This window comes from Alligator sinensis, unplaced genomic scaffold (genome assembly GCF_000455745.1).
Source record: "Alligator sinensis unplaced genomic scaffold, ASM45574v1 scaffold1462_1, whole genome shotgun sequence".
Taxonomy (NCBI): Eukaryota; Metazoa; Chordata; order Crocodylia; family Alligatoridae; genus Alligator; species Alligator sinensis.
The window spans coordinates 323451-332843 of NW_005842850.1; the positions used below are offsets into that span (position 1 = coordinate 323451).

Consider the following 9393-nt stretch of genomic DNA (forward strand, 5'->3'; position numbering starts at 1 on the left):
AGGGGTCTGTTGTCTGAGCTATCAGCAGGCCCCACAAAGCACCTGGTGTGTAGGAACACAACTGGGGGGCAGAGTGCACAGCCTGCAGCAATCAGAGGCACAATCATGCCCCTTCCACTCTATGCCCTGTGGGAGACTGGAAGTTGCCCCGGGAGGTTTGGGGGGCGATGGGCATGCAGGGCACCTGGCAGGGCTGAACCCTTCGTTCTCAGCCATGGATGCTGGAAAGAGATGGGGAGAGTCCGGGGTGGGGAGTCACCATTTTTAACCTGGGGATATCCACCAGCCTTCAGTGCTCTACATTGTTGCATGAAGCCTTACAAGCTGACTGAGCCCCAGGGGTTAGGAAACACCCCACAGCATCCAGAAGGACTTGAGTCCAACTAGTAGGGAAGAAGGTGACTGCAGTGGACATGGGTGATCCCCAGGGGGCGCCAGGAGGTAAGCACAGACTTGAATGGGGCACTGGGCCTTTGGGAGCATTTTTATGGGATGGGAAGAGGCTTATTGGGATGGTAAGATGTCCTGAGAAGCTTTAGGCCTTACAACCAGGGGCCAATTGTCTGCTGAACAGAGAGGCAGGGGCAGAAACCAGGTCTTGTCCAGCCTGTCTACAGATCCCTGGGAAAGCAGGAGGATTCTGATGTAATAGCTGGGGAGGGAGTGAAACCCCCAGAACAAACCAAAGGGTGACCCTTTAAAATTCTCTGTATTATTATTACTCTAATTAAAATTCTTATAATGATGACTGTGGTTATTGTTATTATTTCTCCACACATTAACTTGATCACCATCAATCTCCAAGGGAAATCCATAAGCCTACTCTACTCAGAGCATGCTGGTTAGTGCTTTGGGTGGTGTCCCAGTAGAAGCCACCATCCAAAGCACTCACTGGAGGGGCATTTGATCGCTCCTTTATTTAGCCTGATTGGAAGCTATCAGAGCAGTAGAGACTGTGGCCACAGCCGACCCTATCGGGGTGTGGGGCCCACGGCAAAGCAGCCTGTGCGGGGTCCCCTTAACACTGCATGGTGCCCTGGTACGCCCGCAAAGTGCGGGGTCTCCATGCTTCTTCCGTGGCACAGGGCTGAGCCGCCAGCTCCAAGCAGGCCCTGCGGGAGGGCTGCAGCCTCTCCGCCCAGCTCCGTGGGGCCCCCTCAAAGTGCAGGGCCCGGGGCAGCCCTGACTGTGGCAATAGTATCCAGTGAAAAAGCTACAGGTATCTCAGATAATGTCAGAGGACTTGAACTTTCTGGTGCTAGAAGCTAGAATAGGACCAAGGTTCGATCTCAGCAGATAAAACCTTGTCCCCAGTGATAGATGGGGCTTGTCACTCTTCCCATGCCTGGGCTCAGGCAAAAGAAAGCAAGAGGCAGCAAAAGCCACCACCCAGACAGGTTCCTCAGGTTTAGAAGCAGGTTGGGCAGGGAATTATCCTGGAGTCATGCAAGCCAATGGATGTTTCATTGCTGCGTCCGCCAACAGCCCAAGCTCTGGTTTCCCAGAGCACCTAGAGGCAGGGAAACGCAGAGACTTGGAAGTCACCACCTTCAGATGCAAGAGCTGCCTGGAAACCAGCCAAAGCTGCCACCTACTGAGTTAACAATGAATGTCAAGGGCCCCTTATGCCAGGCCCTGCTATCCTGACTGTCACCCCGTGTTCAATGCCCCCTTGGGGGGGGAAGAGATCCAAGCCAGATCAAAGTTTCCGGGAAGCTGCAGTGAAGTTGGGGGACCAAGTGGATCTGAAATGACTGGCCTTGTTGTGTTTCACCATCCTGCACCTGATGCAACCTTCTGGCCAGGAGGGGCAGATCCGGGGAGGCGGTTCCACCAAGCTTCAATTCCTGGTCCCCCACAAACTTCAAACCAAGTGCCTGTCAGTAGTAGCAGCAGCATTTCTAGTTAGGCAGCAGTGAGGGAGTCATTTGACTCCATGACTCATAAATCATAGAGAAGTGAGGCTGGAAGGGACCTCAACCACTTTCCTTCTAAACTCTTCATTCCATAGATGTTAATGACCCGCTCTCCTTTTTAAATGCTCTTGATCTTCCATTAATCAAGCCATCTTTTCTTCTGTAATACTGCTGTCTGTCTGCTGCTCCTGGTCATGTAGCTCCTATTTCAGAGCCCTGGAGACTCTAGCTCAGTGGTTCCCAACCCAGTGCCACGGGGGGCTGCTGGGAGTGGAGTGCGGTGGGGGTGGCAGCCCAGGGGTAGGGGGAGCCACCATTGCCCCTTTTGTGCGTGGTGGCCCTGCCCCGCCTGCCTGCCACTCCTGAGCCGCACGCATGAGTGTTCATGTGTATGCGGGCTCTTTGCGACCCTACCGAGGACCCCCTGCACCCCCAATTTGGGTCACACCCTGAGGTTAGGAACCAATGCCTAGCTGAAAACCTTAACTCAGGGGTGGAAACCTTAACTCAGGTGAACATGAACTCACAGGCAGAAATAACTTTGAGGGAAGCATTGGAGGCACTGCCAAGAAGCTCAAGAAGGCTAGATGTTGTTTTATGGATCTGAAAAAAAGTCTTACATTTAAATCTAATTGTCACAGGATGGGGTCCCCAGGGATGGTCGTGATACCTCTAGGACTCCTTGACCGTACCAATCCTGCCCAACGGGTACCCTCTTTCTCACTTTCCATGTCTTGGTGTAACTATAATAAATAGGGAGGCTGCCCTCAAGTTTGTCTGGACACGGTCCTGATGGACCCCACTGTGGGTTCTCGGACCCCTTTTGGGTCCCACTCCAAAATGGATGTCTTGGCACACCCTCAGCCTTATGGGCTAGATGCGTGGCTCCAAACTGCCCCTTTACCCCCAAGCCTTGCAGATGGCATTGACACAGTGTCCCTCCGAGGCCTTAGTTTCCCTTGGCCTCTGGTCATCACCTGTGGGCTTCTCTCTGGCTTTTTGGGCTGCCTCCCCAAGCAGTTTCTGCTCTTAGAGGAGCAGGCACCTTAGTACCCTGCAACACTAATAGGTACAGGACTAATGAAACAACAGCTTTTGATTACTGTTCGCCCAGTTAGTTGTGGTTTTTTATACTTACAGCAAATAAATGCACATTCCAACCAAGTTATATTTGACTTTTGTTCTGATTTTAAACTGAATAGTAAAGCCCTAGGCTCCTACTGTCTTAGTAAAACTTCTATTTTCTTTTTGGTGGGCAACAAATAGGTGTTGTATTCTATGGGAGGATGCACCTCACCATTTACTGTCAGATCAGGTTTGCCTGCTACCATAATTTAAAGTAGGCAATACTACCTGTGACTGTTAATTCCATGTACTGGGAGGCAATTAAATAACCTGGTGACCTCTAGGTTATCTGCCCCACACCCACAGCAGATACGATCAGCATGGTACACAACCAGTTCTTGGAAGAGGAGAACTACCCCATCATCAAGGGCATCGAGGGAGGGAAGCGCTGCCTGCCGTGTGGGATGGCGTCAGAGCCCCAGTTGCAACTGGAGGTGAACACAGGCCTGTGAAGGCCCCCACCCCCCATGGTGGCTGTATGGGGCAGGGGCAGAAATTAAGCATGGGCACCCTGCAAGCTGGGCATCTTTGGGAGCTGGAGGGTGGGGCGGACAGGGGTTAATCAGGTAGGCGCCCTCCAAATCTCCGATCAGATGACCCAGAAGCAGAATCAACCTCCCCACCCATCACCACTGGCTCCAGAACCTCGAGACCCCCCACCACCAGTGGCTATAATGGCTGGAGGCTTGAGTGCCCCTGTCCAGCTGGTGCCCAGCCACCTAGATAGATAGATAGATAGATAGATAGATCGATAGATAGATAATGTGAAACAGAAAAGAGTGGATCATAGGGTGGAAGGATGGATGAATGGACACACAGGGAAACAGACAGACAGCTAGTTGGATGGATGGATATATAACTAGCTAGAGAGCTAGACAGACAGACAGATAAATAGACAGATAAACATACAGATGGATAGATGGATGGATTGACTGATATATACCACATGGATAGCCAACTAGATAGATGTATAGATAGATAGCTAGATCAATACATAGACAGATGTACAGATAGATAGACATATGGATCGATGGATAGATAGTAGATAGATGGATCAATACATAGATAGATGTGCTTCTGCCTGTTCCATGGCCCCTGCCCTAAGCCTATCTTCCTGGCTCTGCTGCCACCTCCTCCTGACTTCTCTGTCCCCCTCCAGGACAAGGAGATTGCAACAATTTCTCGGAGCCAAAGTGATGCAATACGCTTTACCTTCTTCAACACCCCTCAGGGCAACACTCACCACTTCCAGTCAGCCTCCCCGGCTGGTTGCTCTGCACCTCCCAGAAAAACAACGGCCTTGTGAGCCTCACCAACCAGCTGGGCCAGGTCAACAACACCCACTTCTACTTCAACCACAAAAACTAGGCACCAAGAGAAGCTGGCGCCTGCCCAGCCAAGGCAGCCCCAATGTTCCCCCAGCATAGCCCTTCAAATTACCCTATTTCCTCACATACCTCACACCCTCCCTCCATAAGACATAAACCTTATTTTCTGGAAAGCAGAATCGAGGCAGAACAGCTTTCTCCAGAGGCTGAGAGAGTGAATGGCAGCATGATCACCCTTCACCGGCAAATTGGATGCTTGGGTGGAAGCCACAGGGTTAACCCTCATTGGCTGCATTGAAGACAGTGTTTGGCCTCCCAGCCCAAAGGGATGATGCATTGAGCAACAGCTGCAAGAGGATTAAAAGTAGGCACTACCCCCTGCTGCTTGCTGGCTGGGAAAGAAGCCCAGCGTCTCCATGCTTCTATTCCAATAAAGAAAATCAGCTTGCCCACTTAAGACATGCCCTGGCCACACCTCAATATTAGAGGGCTGGGTTTTGGGGGCGGCACGCAGTGTCTGTGGCATGCAAGTGAATACCTCCATCTGCATAGCTACTGTAACTTCTCACATAAAACACATCCCAGCATATAATATGCACCATGTTTTTTGAAAGGCAGAACAAAGAAAAAAGGATGTTTCCTGGCAGCATGCAACTGAGTTGCAGCAGCTAGCAGTAAGCAGCAGGACCTGCTCTTACCATATTTCTTACATTGAATGCGCACTACAGTTCCCAGAAGCTGGTTTTGGAGAGGGGGAAAGGTGCCAGATTATGTGAAAAACATAGTATGCTAGAATCGCACCCCTTATAGACACCTGATTGCTGACTAAGCCACCTTTTTCTGGAGTAATGAGCGTGCCAGCTGGCTTGGGCTATGAAAATCCAGTCCATTCTCTGCCAGAAATGACCTCTTGGATATAGGACATCAAGCCAATGCTCCCATCCACAACAGCTTCCTCTGCAGTTATGGCACCATGGCCTCAAATTAGAGCATCGTCTTCTGTCCCCCTGCCCTGCAGATGAAGGGGAAGTGAGGGATAGCAGACAGTGCAGTAAATAAGGATGGAAATTGTATTAAAGGTTCTTGTGGATACTTGGGTGAAGGAGCTGTGTTATTTGGACACAGGACTTCTAGGCTAACCCCCCTGAGCTGACTCAGTTAGCATAGACCTTGGCCTACCGTCAGCATGAATTGAATACAACCATCGATAAGCAGACGCCATGTGGTTTTGGTGTCCCACGATAAGGGACAAGAAGGGGAAGAGCTGCAGGGCTCAGATTGCCGGGCTTACACAAGGGGATCCAACTGTTTCAGGACCTGCTGAAGGGGAAGGAAGTGGATCTGAGTCAGCAGCACAGAGAAGTCACCAACCTGCCAGCGCTGGGGCTTCCCCAGCCTCCCCCCTGCCTCCTGCTTCCCTGCCCGCTTGTGGAATCAGCCAGCTCTCCTCAGCACCAAAGAGATCCAGTGTTACTTCTTGGCCGCTCAAAATCCCTGAGATCCCCCCTCAAACCGGTATTCAAAGTGGTAAAGACCAGGGGGGACTGTGAGGAACTGCAGAAGGGGCTGGCACCATGGAGCAAACGGGCAACTACATAGCAGACAAGGATTGCGTAAAGTGATGCACCTGGGCAAACATAACCCAGACTAAACCTGCAGGATGAAGGGCTCTGCATGAGCTGTTAGCACACAGGAAAGAAATCTAAGAGTCATTGTGGACTGCTGGCTAAAAGCATTCTGCTCTGTGCTCAGCAGCCATTGAAAAGGCAAACACAATGATAGGGATGATGGAGAATGGAACTGTAAATAACACAGAAAGCATCCTGATGCTGCTTTATAAATCCCTGGGGTGGCCACATCTTCAGTCCTGTGCCCAGCTCTGGGCCCTGCACCTCCAGAAGGAGGAAGAAGAAATACAGAAGGTGCAGAGAAGGGCAACAAAGATGATGAGTGGTATGGAGGAGCTTTGCTACGGGGAGAGACTAACCAAGCTAATGAGAGGGAGAGCGTGGGGTGGGTAGATAGATAGGTAGATAGAGTGTGGGGTGGGTGGGTGGGTGGGTAGATGGATAGATAGAGTGAGGGGTGGTTAGATGGACACATAGGGACCTGGACCTCTTCAGCCTCCAAAAGAGAAGGCTGAGAGGTGATCTTGTGGCCACCTACAAATTCATTAGGGGGGGGCAACAAGGAATAGGAGATGCTCTGTTCACCAGGGCACCTCCTGGGGTAACAGGGAGCAATGGTCACAAACTGACAGAAAGCAGATTCAGGTTAGACATCAGGAAGAACTTCTTCACGGTAAGGGTGGCCAGAATCTGGAATGGGCTTCCAAGGGAGGTGGTGGTCTCCCATACCTTGGGGGTATTTAAGAGAAGGCTGGATAGGCATCTGGCTGGGGTCATCTGACCCCAGCACTCTTTCCTGCCCAAGGGCAGGGGGGCCAAACCAATGATCTCCTGAGGTCCATTCCGACCCTAGTATCTATGCATCTATGTGGGGTGGAGATATGGATAGATGGATAAATAGAGTGTGGGGTGATTGGATGGATAGAGGGATAGTGAGTGGGATAGATAGATACCGGGCAGATAGAGTGTGGGGTGGGTGAATGGACAGCCAGGCCTATTTAGTTTGGCGGATGCTTCAGGGGAAACATGAGAAATGTTTCCAAGCTACTAAATGGTGAAGAGAATATCAATAGCGATTTATTACTGACTCTCTCTCCTCAAATAAGAATTGTTGGTCATGACATAAAATGAGCAGGCCATCAATTTAAAGCAAACATGAGGCAGTTCTTTTTCATCCAGTTGGTCATTCAGGCTTGGGACTTGTTGCTCCAAGATGTAGGGGAAGGTGAAAGTTCAGCCAGATTCACTGAGGATCTGAACACTTTCTGAGAGGAAAGGGACATCAGTTGCTAACGAACATGGGAGTGAGATGGACGGCCTTTGAATCAGAGCTTCCCAGACCCTAAATGCTAGAGGTTACAAGTGAGAGAGGATCAGGGGAACAAACTCGGCTCAGACCCAGCTCACTCTCCCTTCCAGACTCTGCTCTTTGCCAGCATGACACAGGAGCCTGAGCAGGATGGAGCAAGGGTCTGCCCCAGTCTTCGGCAGCTCTGATGTCCTTATGTTCAAAGCAGCTCCCTTAGGCAGTGCTTGAACTGTGGTTTCTGAGCCTCTTCAACACTAGGACTGAGAACAGGGCTTTTACCAGGATGCTCAAGTCTGTTCCCTAGACATCCCTTCCTGGGGGCTGGAATTTCTGCCAGAGTTTCAGGCACAGACAACACCAGGATCTGACGAAGAGCTTCTAATCCAGTGTGATCCAGTCTTCTGATTCAGAAGCCCCATATCCAGTCCAAAATCTCCACAAACTATCTCAGAGGAAGTTCAGATATTTAGGTGAAAAGCAGGCTGCTGGGAAAGCCCCCTATCAACAGGGCGATCTCCCATGCCCGAGATAAGGATCCATCTCTTCTCTGTCAGTCCCTGTATGTTCCCGCTGTCTGTCTCCAAAAAGAGGGACAGATGGATTACTCTTTGGGTCTAAGCACCATAGGCGTAAGATCCTTTGGGGTGCCTCTATGTGCAGTATGGGAAAGGTGGGGAGGAGACAGGCAGAAGGGGCAGGGAGCAGAAAGCAGAGCAGCAGAGTTGAGCCAGATTCACCAAGGGACTGGATGCTTTCTGGGCAGCAAGGGACATCAGTAGCTAATAAACACAGGAGTGAGATTCACAGCCTCTGAATCAGAGCTTCCCAGACCCTAAATGCTAGAGGCTACAAGTGAGAGAGGATCAGGGGAACAAACCCTGCTCAGACCCACCTCAGTCTCCCTTCCAGACTCCGCTCTTTGCTGCCGTGTGACACAGAAGCCTGAGCAGGATGGAGCAAGGGTTTGCCCCAGTCCCTCGTAGCTCTGAGGTTCTTATGTTCAAAACAACTCCCTTGGGCAGTGTCTGCGCTATGGTTTCTGAGCCTCTTTTACACTAGGGCCGAAACCAGGGCTTATATTAGGTTGCTGAAGCCTGTTCCCCAAACATCTCTGCCTGGGGCCTGGAATTTCTGCCTAAATTTCAGCCTGCAGACAACACCAGGATCTGAAGAAGAGCTTCTGATCCAGTCTCCTGATTCAAGCAGCCCCTGATTCAGTCTGAAGTCTCCACAAGTCGTCTCAGAAGGAGCTCAGACATTTCAGTGAAAAGCAGGCTTCTGGAAAGCCCCCTGGCAACAGGGTGATCTCCCATTCTCAAGATCAGGGTCCATCTGCTCTCTGTCTGTCTGTCCCTATACATTCCCTGTGTCTGTCTCTCAAAGGAGGGGCGAATGGATCACTGTATGCTGTGAGATCCTTTGGGGTGCCTCTATGTGCAGTATGTGGCAGGTAGGGACGGGACAGACAGAAGGAGAAGGGAGGAGAAAGCAGAGGAACGGACTGGGCAGGGAAGAGGATCACTGGCTGTACCTGACTGCCTGATGACCAAAATAGCCTGGTGTCCGGTGCTTTAAAAAAAATGCCGTGATTCCCAAGCGAAGCTCAGAGCTCTCCGAACTCTCTGCCTGTCCAGCGCAGCGTGGCCTGCTGGGGTCCTGCCACTCTCTTGGCCACAGAAGAACCTCTTGGATATGTATCCAAGGCCAAGAACCAAGCTGAGATTTCCCAGGGCCGCCTTAAGCCTAACCAGAGGCTTCGATTCTAAGGAGGGCACCTGACAAGGAGCCTGACCCTGCTCTGGGTCTGTCTCAGATCAGCTGCAAGGCACCTGCTGAGCCAAGAAACAACCTACTCCCTCCCGGGTCTGAGCATGGTTTCACCTGCCTGTTAAAAGCAAAAATCCCCCAGGCTAAGAAAGGGACCTGAAGCAACTTGCCTCATTTCAGTTTGTGAAATTTTTGCTGTGACATCAGTTCCTCTCATCTGTGGAGATATTCCCAGGGGGGAGGAAAGGAGGAACTGATTCTTCCTGCCTTTCCTGTATATAAGGGCACAGGGCAGGTCTCAGGAGTCAGTCGCCCCTGGA

The 9393-nt window shown here is 51.1% G+C and overlaps 1 pseudogene; it reads left to right on the forward strand.

The window, feature by feature from the left end:
• Positions 1 to 413: 413 nt before the first annotated feature.
• Positions 414 to 4409, forward strand: LOC112547975 (annotated as a pseudogene).
• The last annotated feature ends 4984 nt before the right edge of the window (positions 4410 to 9393 follow it).